The sequence below is a fragment of the Bos indicus x Bos taurus genome, chromosome 8 (assembly GCF_003369695.1).
Source record: "Bos indicus x Bos taurus breed Angus x Brahman F1 hybrid chromosome 8, Bos_hybrid_MaternalHap_v2.0, whole genome shotgun sequence".
Lineage (NCBI taxonomy): Eukaryota > Metazoa > Chordata > Mammalia > Artiodactyla > Bovidae > Bos > Bos indicus x Bos taurus.
The window spans coordinates 87,029,137-87,052,473 of NC_040083.1; the positions used below are offsets into that span (position 1 = coordinate 87,029,137).

Here is a 23,337-nt window from a genome sequence, read left to right on the forward strand (position 1 = left end):
ACTGGCCTCGTTCACTTGCACAAATGGACCCCCCAGGGACATGGAACCCACCAGAACAGAGCGCGCCAATGGCTTAGCCTGCTTGTGTTGAGCCAGTCAGGAAATTCACTCTCCCAAGGGTTCTTACTGAAGGAACTATGTCCTGAAGTGCTAGGTGTGTGTTAGTGTTAGTCACTCAGTTGTGTCTGACTCTTTGTGACCCCAAGGGCTGTAGCCCACCAGGCTCATCTGTGCATGGGGATTCTCCAGGCAAGAATACTGGAGTAGATACTGCTGCTGCTGCTGATTAGTCACGTCAGTCGTGTCCAACTCTGTGTGACCCTATGGAGGCAGCCTGCCAGGCTCTTCTGTCCACAGGATTCTCCAGGCAAGGGTACCAGAGTGGGTTGCCATGCCCTCCTCCAGGGGATCTTCCAGACCCAGGAATTGAAGCAGGGTCTGCTGCATTACAGGCAGATTCTTTATGCTGAGCCACCAGGGAAGCCCACTAGGGTGGATAGCCAGTGCCTTATCCAGGGGATCTTCCTGACTCAGGGATTAAACCTGGGCCTCCTGCATTACAGGATGGTGAAGATTCTTCACCATCTGAGCCACCAGGGAAGCCCCGAAGTGCTAGCTGGGGTATACCAAAGTCATCTTGGTTGTTTTATACTTTAAACAGCCCCTGCATGCATGCGTATGTGATAAGTCACTTCAGTCATGTCTGACTCCTTGAGACCCAATGGACTGTAGCCCACCAGGCTCCTCTGTCCATGTGATTCTCCAGGCAAGAATGCTGGAGTGGGTTGCCATGTTCTCCTGCAGGAGATCTTACCAACCCAGGAATCGAACCTGCAATTCTTAGGTCTCTTGCATTGGCAGGCAGGTTCTTTACCAGTAGTGCCACCCGGGAAATCCCTTAAACAGCCCTGCTGCTGCTGCTAAGTCACTTCAGTCGTGTCCGACTCTGTGTGACCCCATAGACGGCAGCCCACCAGGCTCCCCCCTTCCTGGGGTTCTCCAGGCAAGAACACTGAAGTGGGTTGTCATTTCCTTCTCCAATGGATGAAAGTGAAAAGTGAAAGTGAAGTCGCTCAGTCGTGCCTGACTCTTAGCGACCCCGTGGACTGCAGCCTACCAGGCTCCTCTGTCCAGGGGATTTGCCAGGCAAGAGTACTGGAGTGGGGTGCCATAAACAGCCCTAGGACATTATAAATATCAAATTCCACCTGAACTCTGGATCAAATAAGAGAGAAATCCTAGGAAAGGACTTATCAGCAATCTCAGGATGCTAATTTCTGTCTGGAGATTGGAGAGGTGAGCAGATATGGTCTTTATGGCAGGAAGGCCAGAGTTCAGCGTCAGAGTACCCATGCCAGCCATCTCTGACTCTGCTCTCAGACCTCCTGGCAGACAGCCACCTGTAGTACCAGCAGGAGACACAACTTCACAAAGGGCCTTTTGTGAGGTCCTTCAAGTTGAGACAGGCGGTGCTTTCCAAGGATCTACCAAACACCCACACACTCTGCAGGAAGCACAAATTTGAATGTCTCACTCCAGGCTGTGCCATTCCCTTCACCTGGAAAAACAGGTGGAGGAGCCTAGCCAGGCTTCACCCAGAAACAGGTGAGGAAATATCCTTGGAAAGGCAAGATGGAGAAACACCCTCTCCAGACACTTGAAGTTGGAAGGAGTTCGGCGGGTGGTTTACTTGGGTGAGGCCAGGACACTCACAAGGATGTGTTCAGAAAAGTAACAGTAGCCAATCTGTACCTAAAGCTAGCAAAAATGACAGCTCAATGCAAAAAAGCATTACCATTTTACGAGTGATAAACCCAAGGCACAAACAAGCTTAGTGCTGACATCTGATGACTGTGAGATGGATGATGACAAGGATGGCAAGCAGAAGCAGCTCCCTTGCAGGGTGTCGGCTGACCTGCACAATATCCCTAAAGATAGTGGCTGCTGTAATCCCCAACTCACACATCTGGGTATTGGGCTCTGAAAAGTCAGTTGCTTCTCAAAACACGCACAGGTATTAGTGGGAGAGCCAGTGTGGGAAGCCAGCCCTTCTCTTAGCTACTGCCTTCCGGTCCTCAGCTGAATGTGAAAAGACGCTTCTATCAACACATCCAAATGCAAGCTCAGGGCTTTGCAACACGAGCATCACCAGCAATTTGCAAGAATTTTGGCTTAAGAACTCCATCCATGTAACTGCTGCAGACAAAAAAACTAAGCCCTTTCAGACAGTTCTCTCCCCTCCTCATTCCTGAAAATAATGTATCACCAATCTCATGCACCTTATCTTCTAACCTTCCAAACACATCCACTTTTCAATCAAAACCTAATCACACCACTTTTCTGCTAAAGATTCATCACTGTCTGCTCTCTGATCTCAGGATGAACACCAATTTCTTAGCATCCACATCAGTTACCCTCAGATCTTACTACCCTTGGCTTTCTCTGTACAGCATCCTGGATGTGCTCAGACCATCCACCTCCCCTCAAGATACCATGTGCCTTTCTGTTGTAATACTGACCACAGTTCTGACTTAATTTTAATTTACCTTTACTTAAATGTGTGTGATTATTTGATGAATTCCTATCTTGAAAAATGCGGGCTGAGATATCTATTCATCCCTCTCTCTCTTTTTCACTTTTTAAATGAACTTTTAATTTTATGATATATTTAAATTTACAGAAAAGTTGCAAAGATTGTACAGGGAGCTTTCCTATACCCCTACATCCAGCTTCCCTTATTATTAACATCTTACATGAGTATGGTACATTTTTCACCATTAGTGAACCAACAGTGACAAATTATTATATTATACTTCATTATTTTCTTTGGGTTTCCTTAGTCTTTACCTACTGTAACTTTTTTAACTGTTCCAGGAACCCAGCCAACATATCATATTATACTTAGTTGTTATACCTCCTTAGGCAATTGTTTGGCTACAACATGCTCTCAGACTTTCCTTGTTTTTTATAATCTTGACAGTTTTGAGAAATACTGGTCAAGTGGTTTGCAGAATGTGCTTCAGCTGAGGTTTATCTGATGTTTTTCTCATGGTTACTCTGGGGGTTATGTGTTTTGGGGAGGAAGAACACAGACGTAAGTTGCGTACTATCAACACGACTTGTAACCACTGATGTTAATCTTTGATCCTTGGCAGAGGTGGTGGTTGTCAGGTTTCTCCACCGCAACATTGCTCTCCCACCCCATCCCCTTTCCATATTACCCTTCTTGGAAGGAAGAATTTCTGCATGACTTGCACTTAAGGACAGCTGAGATACCTCCTTGAGGGGAGAGTATCTATATCAATTGTTTGAAATTCTCCTGCAGAGTAGATTTGTCTATTCTCTCCATTTATTAGGTAAGTATGGATTCGTGGATATTTATTTTTTTATCCATTAGGTTGTAATCTAATGCTACTTTATTTTGTGGCTTAAATTACTCCAGCCTGGTTATGGGAACACTTATAACTGGCTCCCGTGTTCCTCTGACACACCTGCATCACTGTGGGGCTTTTGGGGGACTTTTTTTGTTTTGTTTTCTTTACCTTTGGCATGACAAGATACTCCAAGCTTATCTTGTTTGTTTTTTGTTCCTATCACAAAATCTATGGTTTGTATTCCTTTTTATTGAGGATCTGGGCACTCAAGATCTGGGCACTAGGCATGCTTGCTGCTACCAGGATGTCACTGTTCTAGACCTTGTTACATGACAGAGCAAAGAAATACATGTGTATACTTAACCTGTATATGTAATACATGTCTAAAATATTTCTGTATATATCCCTCTGTATCTGTATGAATCCACATGAGAGTTTCTACTGATGTCTCTCCATCCCTCTGTTTTCTGGAAGAGAAAATTTTTGAAAATTAATATAATCTCTTCCTTAAGTAATTCACCAATGAAACCGTCTTTTCTGGGTGCTTTTTTGGAAGGGAGGTTACAAATTATTGATTTAAATTGAAAAGACATGGATATTCAAGCTAGTTTTCTTTCTATGAGTTTCAACGGTTTGTGTCTTTCAAGACAGTCTGTTTCACTTAATTTACCACATTAGTGAGAACCGAATTGTGTTATCAGATCAGATCAGATCAGATCAGTTGCTCAGTCGTGTCCGACTCTTCGCAACCCCATGAATCGCAGCATGCCAGGCCTATTTCATTATTGTCCACTTATCCACTGAATCAGTGACCTCTTTTTTATTTCTGATATTGCTAATTTGTGTCTTCTCTCTTTTTTCCTGTTTACCTTAACTAAAAGTTTATTAAGTTTATTGATCTTTTTCAAAGAACGCATTTTGAGTTTTATCAACTTTCTCTATTGTCTTCCTGTTTTCAATGTCAGTTATTTCTATTCCAATTTTAATTATTTTCTTCTTCTTGCTTTAGAGAAATGTACTCTTTTTTTCTGTAGTTTTGTCAGGTTGAAAAACAGTTTGCTGATTTTATATTTTATTTTTATCTAACATATGCACTTAATGCTCTAATGTATGCACTGCTTTTGATGCATCCTGTGAATTTTGGTTAAGTTGTATTTTCATTTTTATTCAGTTCAAAGTATTTTAAAATCTATCTTCAGACTTTTTTCTGAACCCACAATGTATTTCAAAGTTAGTTGTTCAATTTCTAAACATTTGGGGATTTTATAACTTTCTGTTACTAATTTCTGGTTTAATTCCATTATGTTTGGAGAACATAATTTGCATATTTTTTTCATTTAAATTTGTTTACGTGTTTTTCAAGAATTTGTTCTGTCTTGGTGAATGTTCCATGTGAGTTTGAGAAGAACGGGTACTGGCACACAAGCAAATATCAATAAAACTAATCACATGAATTTTTTTGTTTCTCAAGAAGTACATGCATATATTAATAAATATTATGTATGTACTATACTGGTGAGCAGTAGCATTGTTTTAAAAATAATATAAATATCTTAATTTAAAATACTCTATTACTAAAAAATATTAACCATCAACCATCAATGAGTCATAAAGTTTTTGCAATAGTAACACCAAAGATACACTGATCATAGATCACCATATCAAATATAATAATGAAAAAGTTTGACATATTTTGAGAATTACCAAAATGTGACGCAGAAACATGAAGTGAGCAAATGCTGTTGCAAACACTGCACTGATAGAATCGCTTGACATAGAGCTGCAACAAACCTTCAATTTGTAAAAAGCATCAATACCCATGAAGCACAATAAAGTGAAAATGGAAGTGAAGTCGCTCAGTCGTGTCCGACTCTTTGCAACCCGTGGACTGTAGCCCACCAAACTCCTCCATCCATGGGATTCTCCAGGCAAGAATACTGGAGTGGGTTGCCATTTTCTTCTCCAGGGGATCTTCCCGACCCAGGGATCGAACCTAGGTCTCCCACATTGCAGGCAGACGCTTTAACCTCTGCACCACCAGGGAAGCCCTTAAATGCAAGCATACAGTCTCTCAGAAAACCTCCTACAGAGACACAGAACTTCAGATCCAGGTACTAACATCAAAGATTTCAAGGGAGGAAAGGCAATAGTGAAGTAGCTCAGTCGTGTCCGACTCTGCGACCCCATGGACTGTAGCCTACCAGGCTCCTCTGTCCATGGGATTTTCCAGGCAATAGTACTGGAGTGGATTGCCATTTCCTTCTCCAGGGGATCTTCCCAACCTAGGGATTGAACCCGGGTCTCCCACATTGTAGACAGACGCTTTACTATCTGAGCTATGGCTTTTGCCCAATAAAGCGAAGTGCAACAAAATAAGGTCTGCTTGATTTTTTCCATTGTTGAATTGGATATCTTATAAGTATCAAGTCGATGAAACAGTGCTGCTCAGGTCATATATATACTTCTGATTTTCTATCTACTTCATATATCAATTACTGGCAGAGGTGATGGAAATTTTCAGTTGTAATAGTGGACTTGTCTAATCTCCTTTCAGTTCTGTGTTTGGCTTATGTATTCTGATGCTTAAACATGTGCACACATGTTTAAGCCTGTTGTGTCTCCTTAGATGGTTGATCCATTTATTATTATGTAACATGCCTCTTTCTTTATCTCTGATACTCTTCCATTTTCTGAAATCTGCTTTGTCTAAAATTAATATAGCTACTCTGATATTCTTTTGATTAGTGTTAGCATGGAATATCTTTCTCCATCACTTTACTTTTACTTTATATGTGTTTTTACATTTAGAGTGGGTTTTTGGTAGATAGTAGATGTGTCTTGTTTTTTAAACCATTCTGACAATCTCTGTGCTTTAATTTGTAGGCTTATACCATCTGTGGTGGCTCAGAGGGTAAAGCGTCTGCCTAGAGTGCGGGAGACCTGGGTTCAATCCCTGGGTCGGGAAGATCCCCTGGAGAAAGAAATGGCACCCCACTCCAGTACTCTTGCCTGGAAAATCCCATGGACGGAGAAGCCTGGTAGGCTACAGTCCATGGGGTTGCAAATAGTGGGACATGATTGAGCGACTTCACTATAACATCTGCATTTAAATTGATTATTGACTTAATTGGATTAATATCTACAACGCTTGTATCTTTTTTTTTTTTTAACTCACTGCTGTTTGTTGTTTCTTTTTTTTCCTCCTGTTTCAGCTTTCTGTGGTTTTAATCAAGCATTTTATATCTTCTCAGCATGTCCTTTAAAAATTTTAGTGATTGTCCTGTAGCTTACACTATACATTTTAAAACTTAAATTCCATCTTTAAATAACACTATACTGCTTTACACATACAAGGACCTCATAACAGGGTATTCTCAATTCCTCCATCCTGTCTTCAAGACAATGCTGTCTTTCATTTTGTGTATCCATATGTTATAATAATCCAATATGCTGTTACTTCTATTGCTTTAAACAGTTACCTTCTGACCAATTATGATTATGAAAAGCAAAATAACTTATTTTTTTCCTTTTTCACATAGATCCAAGCTTTGTACCTATATCATTTTCCTTCTACTATTAAATAGTAAGAACTTCTTTTAATATTTGCTGTAGGGGCAGTCAGCTAATGGTGATTTTTTTTTAAAGTCTTTATTGAGTTTGTTACAATAGTATTTCAGTTTTATGTTTTGTTCTTTTGGCCATGAGGCATGTGGGATCTTAGCTCTCCTACCAGAAATTGAACCTGCATCCTCTTCATTGGAAGGTGAAATCTTAACCATTGGACTACCAGGGAAGTCCCCGAATTTTCTGTTTTTGAAAAGTCCTTATTTATCCTTCTTTTGAAGGGTAAATTTGATGGATATAATATTCTAGGTTGTTGCTTTTTTTTCTCTTTCCTTTCAACACTTCATATCTTTCACCACACCATTTCTCATTTGCATTGTTTTTGATGAGACGTATGCTCTGATTATTATCCTTATTCCTCTGTAGGTAAGAGTTTCAGTTTTGTTTTTTCAACTGGACTCTCCTACAAGTGTATCCTTTATATTTGAAACAAGCAGTCCCTCACCCTCCTCATTTACATGCCAAGCCAGTGTTCCCCAGTCATCCCAGGGTCAGGTGCCAGGCAACTAGGAACAGCCTGTATGCACTAGAGTCCACTGAGATTATTCAAACTAGCCAATTCCAAGCTTACCTACTCTATCTCATTTGTTCTTTCCCACAGAAACCACAACCAAGGCTCTTGTAAGCATTTTCTTCTCTCCCTCTGCATCCTGGCAAACCCTGGCACTTCCTAATGTAGCCCTGCATGGTATGCTATAGCTCCTATTTCTAGGGATCTATGGGTATAAAGGTCAGTTTTCATTCCAATCCCAAAGAAAGGCAATGCCAAGAATGCTCAAACTACCGCACAATTGCACTCATCTCACACGCTAGTAAAGTAATGCTCAAAATTCTCCAAGCCAGGCTTCAGCAATATGTGAACCGTGAACTTCCTGATGTTCAAGCTGGTTTTAGAAAAGGCAGAGGAAACAGAGATCAAATTGCCAGCATCTGCTGGATCATGGAAAAAGCAAGAGAGTTCCAGAAAAGCATCTATTTCTGCTTTATTGACTATACCAAAGCCTTTGACTGTGTGGATCACAATAAACTGTGGAAAATTCTGAAAGAGATGGGAATACCAGACCACCTGATCTGCCTCTTGAGAAATTTGTATGCAGGTCAGGAAGCAACAGTTAGAACTGGACATGGAACAACAGACTGGTTCCAAATAGGAAAAGGAGTTCGTCAAAGCTGTGTATTGTCACCCTGTTTATTTAACTTATATGCAGAGTACATCATGAGAACGCTGGGCTGGAGGAAGCACAAGCTGGAGTCAAGATTGCCGGGAGAAATATCAATAACCTCATATATGCAGATGACACCACCCTTATGGCAGAAAGTGAAGAGGAACTCAAAAGCCTCTTGATGAAAGTGAAAGCGGAGAGTGAAAAAGTTGGCTTAAAGCTCAACATTCAGAAAACGAAGATCATGGCATCTGGTCCCATCACTTCATGCAAATAGATGGGGAAACAGTGGAAACAGTGTCAGACTATTTTTCTGGGCTCTAAAATCACTACAGATGGTGACTGCAGCCATGAAATTAACAGATGCTTACTCCTTGGAAGGAAAGTTATGACCAACCTAGATAGCATATTCAAAAGCAGAGACATTACTTTGCCAACAAAGGTCTGTCTAGTCAAGGCTATGGTTCTTCCTGTGGTCATGTATGGATGTGAGAGTTGGACTGTGAAGAAGGCTGAGTGCCAAAGAATTGATGCTTTTGAACTGTGGTGTTGGAGAAGACTTTTGAGAGTCCCTTGGACTGCAAGGAGATCCAACCAGTCCATTCTGAAGGAGATCAGCCCTGAGATTTCTTTGGAAGGAATGATGCTGATGCTGAAACTCCAGTACTTTGGCCACCTCATGTGAAGAGTTGACTCATTGGAAAAGACTCTGATGCTGGGAGGGATTGGGGGCAGGAGGAGAAGGGGACAACAGTGGATGAGGTGGCTGGATGGCATCACTGACTGAATGGACTTGAGTCTGAGTGGACTCCGGGAGTTGGTGATGGACAGGGAGGCCTGGTGTGCTGCGATTCATGGGGTTGCAAAGAGTTGGACACGACTGAGCGACTGATCTGATCTGATCTGATGGATATAAAAACTTTTATCTTCATGACAGTTATTTCTGTGTCTGTGTGTCTTACCATGCCCCAGGTACCCTTAAAATAAGGTTTCTAGAGATAAAGCCAGAGAAAGTGGAGACCTTCCTAAGACTGTGACTCACTGAAATTTCTGTCTTTCAACCTAGTCCACAATTGGCCTCACCAAAATGATCATTTAAGAGTTCTGTCTCTTTAGGGCTCCAATAGCTTCTGCTCTAGGTAAGCAGGATTTGGTGTTTCTGGAAGCACCAAAAATAACATTTGGTCCATAAACATTTCTCAAATGAATAATGAATGAATGAGTGAGATGTAACTGCAGTTTTATCCAGATGGGTGCCCTAATAGTTCATCTCAAATCTACAATTTCTAGGTGCCAATATGTCCTAAGACCTCTGTTTCCCAAATCTAAAAAAGTATCACTGATTCTCAATTAGTCCAGCTTTGTAATAGTCTAAGAATAAAAGTTGACAACACTCCAACAAGTTCTACTTGTTGGAGCTGAAACTGGAAGATGGTGTCTCTTTTCTTTCACCCTTACCTGGTGTCTGTCTTATTAGAGATGGCCCAAAAATATTTGTCAGATAAATAAATAAATGAATAAGTAATAAGATATGATTACTCCTTAACAGATGATCCATGTGCATTTGTCAAATGAAAGAATGAATGATCAGATATGATTTTTCTATAGTAGATGGTCTATAACTACATCATACCTATGAATTTATAAATGAATGAATAAATGATTCAGATGTGATTATCTGATCCATAAACATTTGTCGAATGAATAATGAATGAGTGAGTGAGTGAGATGTGTGATTGCAGTTTTTTCCAGACAGGTGACCCATCTCAAATCTAAGGCAACCCACAGGTACTTCAGGGTCCTAAGTCTGGTCCACCCAATTTCACTCTAAATAACTAGAGAACCCAACATCCTCTGACATACAGTGCATACCCCTTCTCTACTTTCTCCCCAGGAACTCTGAGACCAGTCCTAAACTACTTCTGCCTCAACTGACTGTCTTGTTTTTTCATGCAGATCTGGAATGCAGAAGGAAAAAAAAATTACTCTTCCCCAAATATGATAGTTAGAAAACCTTCGTATGTCCCATTTAGATACTGTCCCGTGTTACTTGCATGCATGTGTGCTAAGTCACTTCAGTCATGTCTGACTTTTTGCAACCCTGTGGACTGTAGCTCACCAGGCTCCTCTGTCAATGGGATTTTCCAGGCAAGAATACTGGAGTGGGTTGCCATTTCCTCCTCCAGTGGATCTTCCCAACCCAGGGATTGAACTCACGTCTCTTAAGTCTCCTGCATTGGCAGGTGGATTCTTAACCACTAGCACTACCTGGGAAGCGCTGGTTAATTAATAAATCATAATCTTGTGGCAAATTACAGGGACATTGTGGACCTTATAATTCCCTTCTTTTCCTTCTGCTTAACCATTAAAAACATTTGAGGCCTAAACCAAGAAAATTACAATAACTCTGCAAAATTAAGGGCCTTGTGCTTTGAAAGCAATGTTGACATTTCCCTTTTACCTGAATAGTAAGATCAAGCTGCATTTTCCATGCCTTATTTTAGGCAGAACCTTCTTGTAGAGTCACAGAAAGCCTTGCATTCTTGGGGTGGAGAGGTGGTCTGTGACATGGTCACGGGACCCAGCTCAAGACAGAGTCCCTGGGTCCAAACACTGACTCCACTGCTTTTAAACCAGGCAGCTGAGCCTCAGCTTTCTTCATTAGCAAAATAAGGATCATGTTGGAACCCACTTCCAATAGCGGTGTGGAGATTCCATTGTCAGTGTGTATGAAGTGCTCACAGTGCACGGCCTGGCACTTGGGACACGCCCCAGGTTGATAATGAGGGTGGCCTAGTGGCAGTCAGGGTAACAACAGCGTGCACCTTCACTCTTGGTGGAAATGACTTCCTTGGGTAGATTTTCTCATCCTTTCACTTCTAGGATGGCATGTTCACCTGTCTCCATGGTTCTGTGGCTGTCAGCAGGCTCAGATGACACCGTAATTACACGTGTTCCCCTAATGCTAACTGTGGTGGGAGGGGGATAACTCTATTATTATCATGCTTTTTTTTATGAAAGGAACATTGAGGTGTTTAGGGGTGAAATTTCATAACATCTGTAGTTTACTTGGAGTGCACTTTAGAAAAAAATATGGCAAAATAGTACCACAACTAAGCTTTGAGTATATGCATAATACACGGGTGAGCATATTAGAAAATATTCAAGATAAAAATGTAAGTTTTTTCATGCAAAAATTTTTTTAAAAAAGAGCATAAAACCCATCTTGCATAATATGGGCTTTAAAGACAAATTTTAAGCCTGTCCCTATCAACCACCACTTTGACGGCATGAGGGTCCATGATTATCCACAAGGACATCTCTGGGCTTTATGGATCTTACTGGAAAAAGTGTGGATTTATGGGTCTTACTAGGGCTAACCAGGTGGCTCAGATGGTAGAGAATCCGCCTGCAATGTGGGAGACTTTGGTTCCATCCGTGGGTCAGGAAGATCCCCTGGAGGAGGGCATAGCAACCCATTCCAGTATTCTTGTCTGGAGAATCCCATGCACAGAGGAGTCTGTTGGGCTACAGTCTATGGGGTTTCAAAGAATTGGACATTGAGTGACTAAGCACAGCACATGGGTCTTACTGGAAAAAGTGGGGATGACCACAGCCTGCTAGACCCAAACACCCCCTCTCCAAGCACATAAAGTGATGGAGCGTATCAAAGAATAAGGTACAAGAAACTTTGAAAACACAGAGCCTGAAACAAAATATTCTCTATTATGATGTTACCTAAAATATTTTGTTCACAGAAACCTCCAACTGTTAAAATGACTACCATTTTACCCTCCAAGGAACAGATGACCTTTATCACAAGAATTGTTTAGGTTCAACATTTCCCACCTAAAAAATAAGTTCTGCTCCCCCTAGAAGATGCCCTTCTCCTATTGGCTGGGTGGTGCCCACCTATTTAGGCAGCACTGCTTATACTCATGCTACTTAGCATTTTATTTTATAAATTGCATGTGGACTGGGGGAACTATAAATTTCTGACAAAAACCAAATCTTTGGCCTGTTTCCAGTGGGACCCTGAAGCTGTCTTGAGTATTGTACAAGGAGAGTGCTGGCTCCCCAGGCATGTTCCAGGCGTGGACCTGTCTTTTTGCACCTAAGCTGTATGATGCAGTAAAGACATCACTGGAGGAAAACGCTTGTTGGCACCCTGCTGTGCAGAGGGGTTTCTGTCTGACAGCCTCTGAGTCAGCCTAGGCCAAATATGAGCTGTGATGACTGAGGGTCTGAATACAGTGAGACACAAGGACCTTCTGGTGGGTTCATATTACTGTATATTATTACCAGCTTCCCACTGTGCACCTAGCTGGGAGGGAACTTGGCATAAAATCAGTCCCTGGTTATGATAAAGATATTTACTTAAAAATACTGGCTATGAAAAATTAATCTCTCATAAGAAAAACACTAATGTAAGAATCTGATTCTTATTTTGAGAAATCACTAGGTTTGCTATCAAATTTAAACAGAAATGACCTTGGCGAAACGTGAGGATGTTTTCTGTTTTTAAGATTTTTTTGATGTGGACCATTTTTAAAATCTTTAAAGAATTTGTTACAATAATGCTTTGGCTTTTTGGCTGCACAGCATGTGGGATCTTAGCTCCCCCACCAAGGATCGAACCTGCACCCCTACACTCGAAGGCTAAGACTTAACCACTGGACTGCCAGGGAAGTCCTAGTGTTAGGACTTTAAATTCTGATGAATTAAAAGGATTCATTTGACCTCTGAACCTGTTCACCAATGTCCTCCTGGTACCAGAGTAGTGACAGGCGCACGGTAGGAGTTCAAGAAAAAACCTGCTAATTTAATAACTATACAAAATGCAAGGCTAAGGAGATGTTCACTGGATTATAAAATAGTCCATTTGTTTCAAAACCATGTCTCATAAAAACAATCACATTTAACTGGGTTTTAAAAATTATTTCCCTGATTTGTACAAAAATGAAATAAAACAGTCATTCCTAGTTATTTGTGGTAATTATGTTTTATAAAGTTGCCACTAACACTGAATTAGCAAATATTGAACCCATTGCTACAAGGGGCAATACATGGCTAAGTTCCTAAGAGTCTCATGTTATCTTTTCATTAACCAAATAATACATAACCTTGTTTTCTGGATGTTCCTGTTTAAAGAAATCTTGTATTATATATATATATATATATATATATATATATATAGTTGATTCATTAATATTGAACTCACAAAAAAGCCCTATGACCCATGCCAAAAGGAAACTTACCCTACACACGTGTTTTCCCTGTTAAGGTACATCACAGCCTTCCTGTGCACAGCACGTTAGCACTTCAGCACTGTGTTTGGGGATCAATTTAAACTGTAAAATCATCAAAAAAAGCACAAAAAATACACTACTCAACTGATGTCAAAAAGAGCACCATTCTTAGGGTGAGCTGAGACTAGAAGGCAGAACTTCACCTTTTTCAGCCTAAGCTAGGGACAAGCACATCAGATGACTCAAGTGTTCTGCTGCTCTGCATGTGTCCACAAAGGGCCACAGAAGCATCATGGGTATTGATTCAGGGGTCACAGAAAAAATTTGGTGAGCAGGCAAATTTACAAATATGGAACCTGTGGAAAGCTAAATATAAGTCTTAGATTCATTTTTTATTCACAAGGGGGCTCAGTGGTCACAAAGTAGATGGGAAAGTACAGGCTACTGTAAAACATCACTACAAGGGTTAAGAGATACTAATATTTGGAAATTTATATCTCAATTCATCTCAGCTCCCTCCTGATAACCACGTTTTCCTTTTTTTGCTGGCTCTCGAATAAGATGTGTCTTGGGACTCTCAAAAAATGTAAGCAGTAATTACATTTACTAAAAATCAGTCTACTGTGTAAAAAAAAAGTCTGTCTGGTTTACTATCGTAGGTGTTGATGTTTGCTGTAGATGAGCTGTACAGCTCACATGTCATAATCAATGCCATATACACAAGGCAATGCAGCAAATAAGTAAGGGAATAAACAGACTTTGCACTCAGAGGGCCCTGCTGCTCACCAGCTCTCCAGCCTTAGGAAGTTACTCTCCTCAAAAAGGGTACAACTTCTACTTTATTTGGGATGCTCTTCTTTTAGAGGAAAGAAAGGGAAAAAATGGTAAATCAGCAGTGTTTGTTAATTATGAGTGATGTTGCACTTTTCTGAAGTTTTTAAATGGTTGCAGTGAAGAATAAATGAGATCATATCTGATCAAGTCCTGGTGCTGGGCCTGCTCCTTCTTTCAACTTGACTGGAAACAGCTTAAGTGCAGAGAGGGATCTTGGCTACTGCAATAGCCCCAGCACCTAGCACCGTTCCTGGCTGGTGAGAGGTATTCAGTGAATCAATATAATGAACAGATCAAGAAACCAGCCAACAAAACAGCCTCGGTTGGACAGGTAGATTGGAGAGGCTGGCAGAAGCAAAGAGTGCCACATGAAGTTTTTTGGTCATTCTGAAGTTGTTTTCTGTGTGTTTGTTCTTAACTGTTCCTGTAGAAATGTAGTTGCTCCATAAAAATGCCAAACATGCTAGGTTGTCATATATGATAAATATCAAAATATCAGATAGCTTGGATGTTGATAGAGTAAAGATGTCACAATTCCCTTCATTCTAAAATCACCCTCTAGAAAAAACAAGAGAAATGCCATGAAACTAATAGACCCCACTCACCCTGAACAACAATCTGAGGGGAGCAGGAAAATGCAGCAAAGTTTTGTCCTGGGAGCATGAATTCCTTTAAGGAAGATGGTCAAGGAAGCAGAGGTGCTTCTGCAGACCCCAAAGCCTGCAGAGATGGGGCTTCTACTGAGCAGGTGGAAGGCAGCCAGCCATCCCCTGGGGGTAGAGAGGAGATTCTGAATGGCTGGCAGCCACCCTGAAAGAAGTAAAGGTTTAGCCAATTCTCTCTCTTCCTTCCTTCCTTTCTTTCCTTCTTCCTTCCTTCCATTTTCCTTCCTTTTCTCTCCTCCCTCTCACACACATACACACACACAGAAACACACACAGCATTACTGAAAATGAGGAAAAGATTCTGTTAGGCTAGAACACATCCTAGGCCTCTCCCTGACATGATTCATTTCCGAGATGAGGAACTTACCTGTGTCTGTACAGTGACACTAAGAGGAAAAAAAGGAGAGAAGCAACAAGAGAAACAAACAGCACACAAAGAACACTGGCTGGAAAATCGTCCCAAGGGGCAGATGAAATCACAGCCACACATACCACCATGGAGCCAAAGGACTTAACAGAACAGCCACTGTTAGAAACAGTAGCTCTAAATGGAGACACAAAAGGCAGAGGATGAGGTGGGGAGGCAAGAAAAGTCATGAGAAATAAGCCAGCAATCAGGGGGAAACACAGGAAAGAAATGATGTCTGTTATTTCCAACAGAAAAAAAGAGAACAGATACTAACACTGTGAATAAGGCCATGGACAGGATGGAGTAGCTTGAAAAGAATGAAATGAACAAAGAGTGGAAGAATACAACAGAAGAAGACTAGAAGGACAGAGGAGAACCAAAGTGTGTAAGATTGACATTCCTGAAGTAGAGAATTTAAATAAAGGGGTGGGAAAGATGTTTAGAGTTTCAATTAAATTTCAACTTCCCCTGGATTCTCTTATCCAGGATCTTAGGAAAGGAAGGAAAGTTCTGGGCTTTAGACTTCTTGTCAGCCACGCTCCAAGCAAGCAGACAGAGGGCAGATGTTCCCAGAGGGGTCGGGCATGTCTAGACCAGAAACAAAAGGTTCAGCTGGGCTAAGGGCTGGTTACAAACATCACAATTTCAGGACAGGGACTAAAATTACTGTGGGTGGTAGACAGGTTCTAATGCTTCTGCCAAGAGTCCAAAGGCCAAGCAGACCCATTACACCTCCAAGACTGCTTCAAAATCACTCCAGATGCTTCTTATTGTGCAGATGGGGGTGGGAGGACAGAGGTCGGTACAGCAGCCTACAGAGTCTAAAGTCTGAGGGCCTGTGCTGCTGGCCCCAGTGTTGGGTGAGCACATAAAATCACAGAAGAATGTTTTCAGCAGTAAGTTCAATAGCAAAGCTCTAGGCAGGAACAGTGATTCTTCACGTGGACCCAGGTAACAACCAGCCGGGTACCTTAAGTACTGGTGATCGTGCCTTAACCCAAACTCAGAACTTCCAGAGGTGGGGCCCAGATAGCACTGTCTGTTTAATTTTCCAAGTGATTCTCGTGAGCAGCGGGGACAGAGAACCACTATTCTAGAATTATTGCCTCTGTACCGAAGGTTCAAAACTGGCCCAAACAGAGCTGGCTGATGACGTGAGCAACAGCGTGGGCTACTGAATGGAAGAAAAATGGAAAGAGTAGAAAATTCAAAGGTTTACACAGAATTCTAAAGAAGAAATAAGAAAGGCACTCAGGAAATCATGTTTAGTTCAGTACAGCCTCCGCACACACTGATTTTTAGACATACTGATTGTGCTAACTCAGCGATTCAGGTAGAAGTGTCTTGCCCCCAAGTCCTCCTAGCCCATCGCGCGTGCGTGACGGCCGGGGGTGGGGTGGGGCATGAAGTCCGCTTGGGAATTCACACGTTTTGCTGCACTTCCTGATGTCGGGCTGAATCATGAAAGGAAGTTCTATAATTCGCAAACCCGTCCAACTGCTTCACTTGTGGTGTTTTATCTCTCCCGAAATTGAGCAGCACAGGAATTTCAGAGACAGGCAAATGTCACGTCTCTCTTAACGCCGCCCAGAATGAGGATGAAGCAAAGATGGAGCCTGGGGACCGGGCAGGTGCCCAGCTGGGGTGGGTCCCCCGCACAGGGTGGGTCCCTCCGCCCATCCCCTCCCCATCACAGGCTCCACGGGTGCTGCCTGCCACAGGATGCACCTGCCTCTCAGCCCGCCTTGCCCTTTCCACTGCCCTCGGAGCTCTCAAATGCACGTGGTCACGTTCCATTCCCAGAAGTGAGTCTTTTGTTTTCTTGTATTGGCAGGAACAGAACATGGTCATGTGATCAGCATTGCAGTATTCCTCATTTTGCCTTGAGGAAGAATACATTCCCTCTTGAAATCTTTCTTTTAAAATGGACAGACTTTGGATTCCAGGTATTTTGAGGAAATGGCATTGGATTTTCTATTTTACTGCAGAGAAGTTAATCAGTACTAAAATTTTCCCCATTAACTCTAAATCCTCTTGAACAAAAAACGAGCCTATTCTTTCAGAAACTATACCGAACCAAGCGTGCTTAACTCCAGGATATATTACTTAGTATTCTCCAAGATGGGGTTCCCATTAGACTGCTCCAAGAGCACAACTGGGAACCATTTCAGGCCCTATGTGAGTGACCTGTCACTAAACTAGACTGTCATGGTGTGTGCACGTGTGCATGTGTGTGCATGCACATGTATGTGTGCTGTGTGTGTATCTGTGTGATGGAGGTTGCTGTGTTGGGAATGAAAGGGCCAGACCTGATTCTTGTGGTCTCATCTCAGGGATGTGGGCATCCTGCTGACACCATCACCTCTGAGGCTAGAGTCCTTTAAAGAAACAGGAAGCACCCAGGATCCACACATGGAAAAGAGTGCAACAATGCACTGTTGACACACAGCAGTATCAAGACTGAGGAACGGTGTGTGGGGGATAGAACCTTGTGTCTCCTCACTCCCCAGGAAGGACCCCATAGGGCTCAGGTATAACACAGAGTGGTTAATCTGTCCCCAAACTATATTGCAGTGGAGATACTAGTTCTACTCTGCCCCACACAGAGCCACCTGCCACATGAGGCTAGTGACCCCTGAAATGTGGCCACTGTGATCGAGAACTGATTTTTACATTTTATTTCATTTTAAGCATTTGCAGTATAAACAGCCATATGTGGCTGGTAGCAATGCTCTGAGCAGCACAGTTCTAGATCCTTTCCAGGGAAGCTGGAGAGAGGCCACTTGTCCTCAACTGGGCAAGATGTCAGAGGTGAGCAGCAGGCAGTTCCTCCATCGGACCAATGCGATAGGACTGCAGGTCAGCAATGGGAATCTCATAAATTCACCCCAAGGAACACACTGTGTGGTCCAGACACCTCTCCCTTCCAGATGTTTTTTCTACTTGGGCCAAGCTTGGGGCTCTAGGTTTTCTCTTAATTAACAAGAGACACACTTTATTCCAAATACCTAGCTTACTGTATTCAAACTATATGTGACATATTGAAATGTAAGGAGGGGACATTAAAAGTCTCTACACATGCGCAGAGGGCCCCATGCTGGAAGCATAGAGCTCACAACAATGTCCTCAGCATGGTCTCCAAACCAATGTAAAAGTACACGACTGGGGTCCAAAATAATGCCATACTGTGTTTTAGAGCTTCAGGGTTAGAGTGCTGCCAGGACCCCCTGAGCTGGTTGTCCTTGTCCAGTTACTTGGGGACAGGAGAGAACACACCATAAGAGCTGCCTGTTAAAACCCAGCAGGGTTCCCCAGGGCACCACCAAAGAATAGACACACACTTGCTTCAGAGTCAAGTGACACTTGGGCCAGAGCTACTCTTTCTGTGTTGTTGTTGTTGTTCAGTAGCTCAGTCACATCTGACTCTTTGCAACCCCATGAACCACAGCATGCCAGGCTTCTCTCTCCTTTACTATCTCCCAGAGTTTGCTCAAACTCATGTCCATTGAGCTGATGATGCCATCCAACCAGCTCAGCCTCTGTCGTCCCCTTCTCCTCCTGCCCTCAATCTTTCCCAGCATCAGGGTCTTTTCCACTGAGTAGGCCCTTCACATCAGATGGTGACCAAAAGACTGAAGCTTCAGCTTCAGCATCAGTCCTTCCAATGAATATTCAGGGTTGATTTCCTTTAGGACTGACTGGTTTGATCTCCTTTCAGTCCTAGGGACTCTCAAGAGTCTTCTCCAGCACCATAGTTCAAAAGGATCAATTCTTTGGTGTTCAGCCTTCTTTATGGTTCAACTGTCACATCCGTATATGACTACTGGAAAACCATAGCTTTGACTATACAGGCCTTTGTTGGCAAAGTGATGTCTCCACTTTTTACTACGTTTCCCAGGTTTGACTCTTTCTGTGACCTTCCCATAAAGTCTTTTAATGTCATTTTGCCCCTGACAGACCCTCCTTTTCAATCCCCAGGCAACCAGAGGCTACATAGCTCCTTGACTATCTTTACCCAACCATGACTGCTCTGCAGAGCACCTACCTGTCTGCAAGCCAGTCTGCTGAGAGCTCTGCACAGAGTGTCTCTGGAGCCACAGTCACTCTGGGGGAGGTCTTTCCAGCCTTGTTTTGGTGATGAGGTGGCCAGGGCTGAAGCAGTTTCAAGGAATGATGGAATTGGGCACTGCCTGCTGCTCGCCTCTGACACCTAGCCCAGGTGAGGACATCTAGCTCAGGTGAGGACACCTAGCCCAGGTTGGGTCCTGGGACCCTTTGCTGCAGTGTTTGTACCTGGACAAACCTCTCCTTAAGCAAAAAATTACAGAGAAGCTGTAAGGGACTAAAATAACTGTGTGCATGTGCAGTTGGGGCAAATTATGGATGAGATACAAAAAAGACCTACAAGCCTCAACCATCACTTTTGAAGTGCCAGGAACAAAAGCTGTGGGTTGAAAGCAAAAGTAGGGTACTGTGCATGCGCCCTGCACTCAACACCACTAAAGGAATGGGCAGCGCACCTAAGCCACCCCTCCAGTCTGACCCCTGGACCCACCCCTACCCTCACTTCATATAAGGAAGTAAAGCACTTTCACTAGGGCAGCAAGCAAGGAAAACTGTTCCTTGTTTTTACTCCCCACTGCTGTGGGTGCCCCAATAAAGCTTCGTTTGAATTTCTTGTCTGGGCTCTGACCACTTTCCATTGATTAAGGAGGCCACAAACCCTGGTCGGTAACAGAATCAGAGCTATGGGCTTGGCTTGCTCCCATCACCCACACCGCCTCCCAGACAGACTTTCAGAGCTGGACATTTATAGGTCACAGTCATGGTCCTAGAAGTTTCATTACACAATATAAATGTGAGTGCATGTATGAGCCCCTGGGGCTTCCCATGTGGGTGCTGCTCAGTGCTCCCACGTGTATGCCTGGATGGACAGAGTCAGTACCAGGAAGCCCAGAACCTGGGAAGCCAGCCCCTGGGAAGTCCCTAAATGGTCCACACAGAGAGTGGCCCCTCCGTCAACATCTGCTGCAGCCTTCAAAGCCCAGCAGCCACAGCCACCAGGAAACCCAGGCCCCAGCTCTTCACCCAGAGCAAGACTATTTACATCCTTCTCATGAGAAAAAAACCATCTCACATGAAACAGGCAGACAAAACACTGTCTGAGAGTAAATAAGGCCAGTGGACTTGGAGTAACGAAAAACTGGTCTGAAAGATAATCGTTCACATTATCTTGGGTAAAAAATGTGATGAGTGGTTTGTCTAATTGGACCAGTGCACACATTCTTTCTTGGACAATCATTTCAGGTGCTCTCACCTCCTACAAGTCTCACAGCAGGGTGCTGAGAGCACATTCACATTCTCACTCATGCTTCCCAAACTTCCACAGGCCTCCAGATGTTATGAGTGCAAGTTTCCAAAGAGTAGAGTGCTTGAAGCATAAAAATATGTGAGTTCTCTCTATCTCAATCATTCTTCTCTCAATCAATCTCTCTCTCCCTTTCCCCCTTCTCTCTCTCTCACACACACAAAGTGGGGATGTACCACCTAATATGCTCAGAGTCTCTTCAATCAGAGGCACACATAGCTGCCACAATACCCAGTGTACCAGTAAAATCACATTTGGTGGAACTGTGTCAGGCTATGCTTGTGTGCTATACAATCCCACAAACTAATTCTAAACCAGTGGTTCTCAACCTTGGCTGCTGCACTTGGTGCCAGAGGGGTGAGGAGACCTTAACAATAAATATCCAAGGCAGGTCACATGCCAGACCACGTCAGAAACCTTGGAGGCAGCCTGGGCATCAGTGAGTGAGACAAGCTCAGATGATGGATGTGTACAGGCATGTTGCAAACCTTGGCTGTACATCTCTGGGCAAACTGCCCAACCTCTCCAAACTTAACACCTCGGAGACAGTACGGTCCCAACAGCCATAACTGATACTTTGTTTTTGAATTAATTCTTTTTCCAGTCCTTTCCTACTTATCCTCCAGCCCCATAAACAAACCTCATCATTTCATTACAATCACTAAAACATCTGTATGCAAAGTAAAAATGCACATTTCACATTTTTTTCTCCAAACCAATTCCCCTGCTGCCCTCACTAGATAACTGCTGCTCACAGTTTGGTGCCTTTGCTTTAGAATCTCTCTACATATTTACACACACACACACACACACACACACACACACACACACAGGTATAAGCAGACCTGCATCTTTTTATAGCAAATAACATTCCAATGTAGCCTACATTGCTATGTGCATGCATTTTTAAAAATATAGTGACATACTACATCTTGCTTTTAACTTGAACATTTTTATATTTTACTTTATAAGATTCCACATTTAAGAAAAAGACCACATATGATTCCAGTATATGGAGAGACTACAGTTCATTTAATCAAGCCTGATACAAATTTCTTTCTTCCTTCTTTCTTTCCTATTGCAAAATAAAATGTTGCAATGAGTTACAGTATGCATATATATATTTCCCCAGTTTTATCAATTTATGCATGTAATAAGTTCCTAAAAGTGAAATTGTTGAGTCAAAACACATGTGTGTTTTATATTTCCAAAGACATTACCCAGCCGCCTTGCAGGTGCTGACCTGTGGGAGTGTCCCTCCCCACGTCTCACCATACAGTAAACCCTTAAAGCAACGTGAGCTTACGGAGAGGCAAAGCATATTCTCATGCTTTTGGCTCATTTGCATTTTGGGCTGCTTGTGTGTGTCCTTGACTGATCTTTCTACTGGAATGTGTTTATTTTTCTCATTGATAAGAACTCACTACATATGAGGGCTTCCCTGGTAACTCAGATGGTAAAGAATCTGCCCACAATGTGGGAGACCAGGGTTCAATCCCTGGGTTGGGAAGATCTCTTAGAGAAGGGTATGGCACCCCACTTCAGTATTCTTGCCTGGAGAATCCCATGGACAGAGGAGCCTGGCAGGCTACAGTTCACGGGGTTGAAGAGTCGGACATGACTGAGCAACTAAGCACAGCACAGCACTGCCTATGAAAGCTACTAATCCTTTACCACAGACCTTGAAAATAAATGTATCTTTTGTGTTTTTCTTCCCTCACTTATTTATATTTTCCCTTTGTATAAGGACTTGTTTGCAATTTTAGAAAATCATACTCATCAACCTTTTTCTATTATGGTTTCATATTTTCTACCATATTTAGAGAGGCCTTCACTCCAGTTATTTTATAACTCAATTTTTTTCTTCTAGCACTTTATATTTTTATTCTTTGTTCAATCCAGAACTTATTTTTGTACACAGAGCAAAGCTTTATTTTTCCCAAATCATCAGTCAACTTTCTCACGACCAATAATTAATAACCTACGCTCCCTTTCCTGACTGATGGGAAAGGCCACCCTTGCTTTGCACCAAATTCCATGTGGAGTTTGCGTCTGTTGCCCCACGTTCCTTTGCAGTTTTCCCTTAAGATCTTGTGGAATTTGTCTCTCTTCATCATTCTTACTTTTCTTTTTTTTTCCTTTGGGTCTCATAGGTTTCATTTTTTTAAAAAATAAAATTGCCAGTCTAAGGTGGAAGGAAGAGTGTATTGTGAACATTTTAACTTGCTTAGTTTTATGTGTGATGTACATCTTGTTTCATAACCTTCTGTGCACAGAGCTCACTTTGGCTGGCTTAAGAAATCTCTCCATCGTGATAATGGAGAGCTCCTTCATGCTCTTCTGGCTACATAGCAAGTCCACGGTGTGGGGGGGGGGGGGGCAGGGTGGGGGGTGAGGTGGCAGGCTCCACTTAACTACTTGTTGTAGGAGGAACTACTTCCCTTTGCAAATACATATGTTGAAGTCCAGACCCCCAGTACCTCAGAATGGGATGTTGGAAATCAGGCCTTTACAGAGGTAAGTTAAAATGAGGTCATTAGCATGGGACCTAATTCCCTATGACTGATATCCTTATAAAAAGAGGAAATTACAGATACATGCACAGAGAGAAGAAGATGTAAAGATACAGAGAGAAGACGCCATCCATAAGC

General features: G+C 42.6%; 1 protein-coding gene across 2 annotated transcripts in view; it reads right to left on the minus strand.

Moving 5' to 3' along the window:
• Positions 1–23,337, minus strand: part of SYK (spleen associated tyrosine kinase) — a 108,146-nt gene that overhangs the window by 74,648 nt on the left and 10,161 nt on the right. The gene's annotated exons all lie outside the window — the stretch shown is intronic.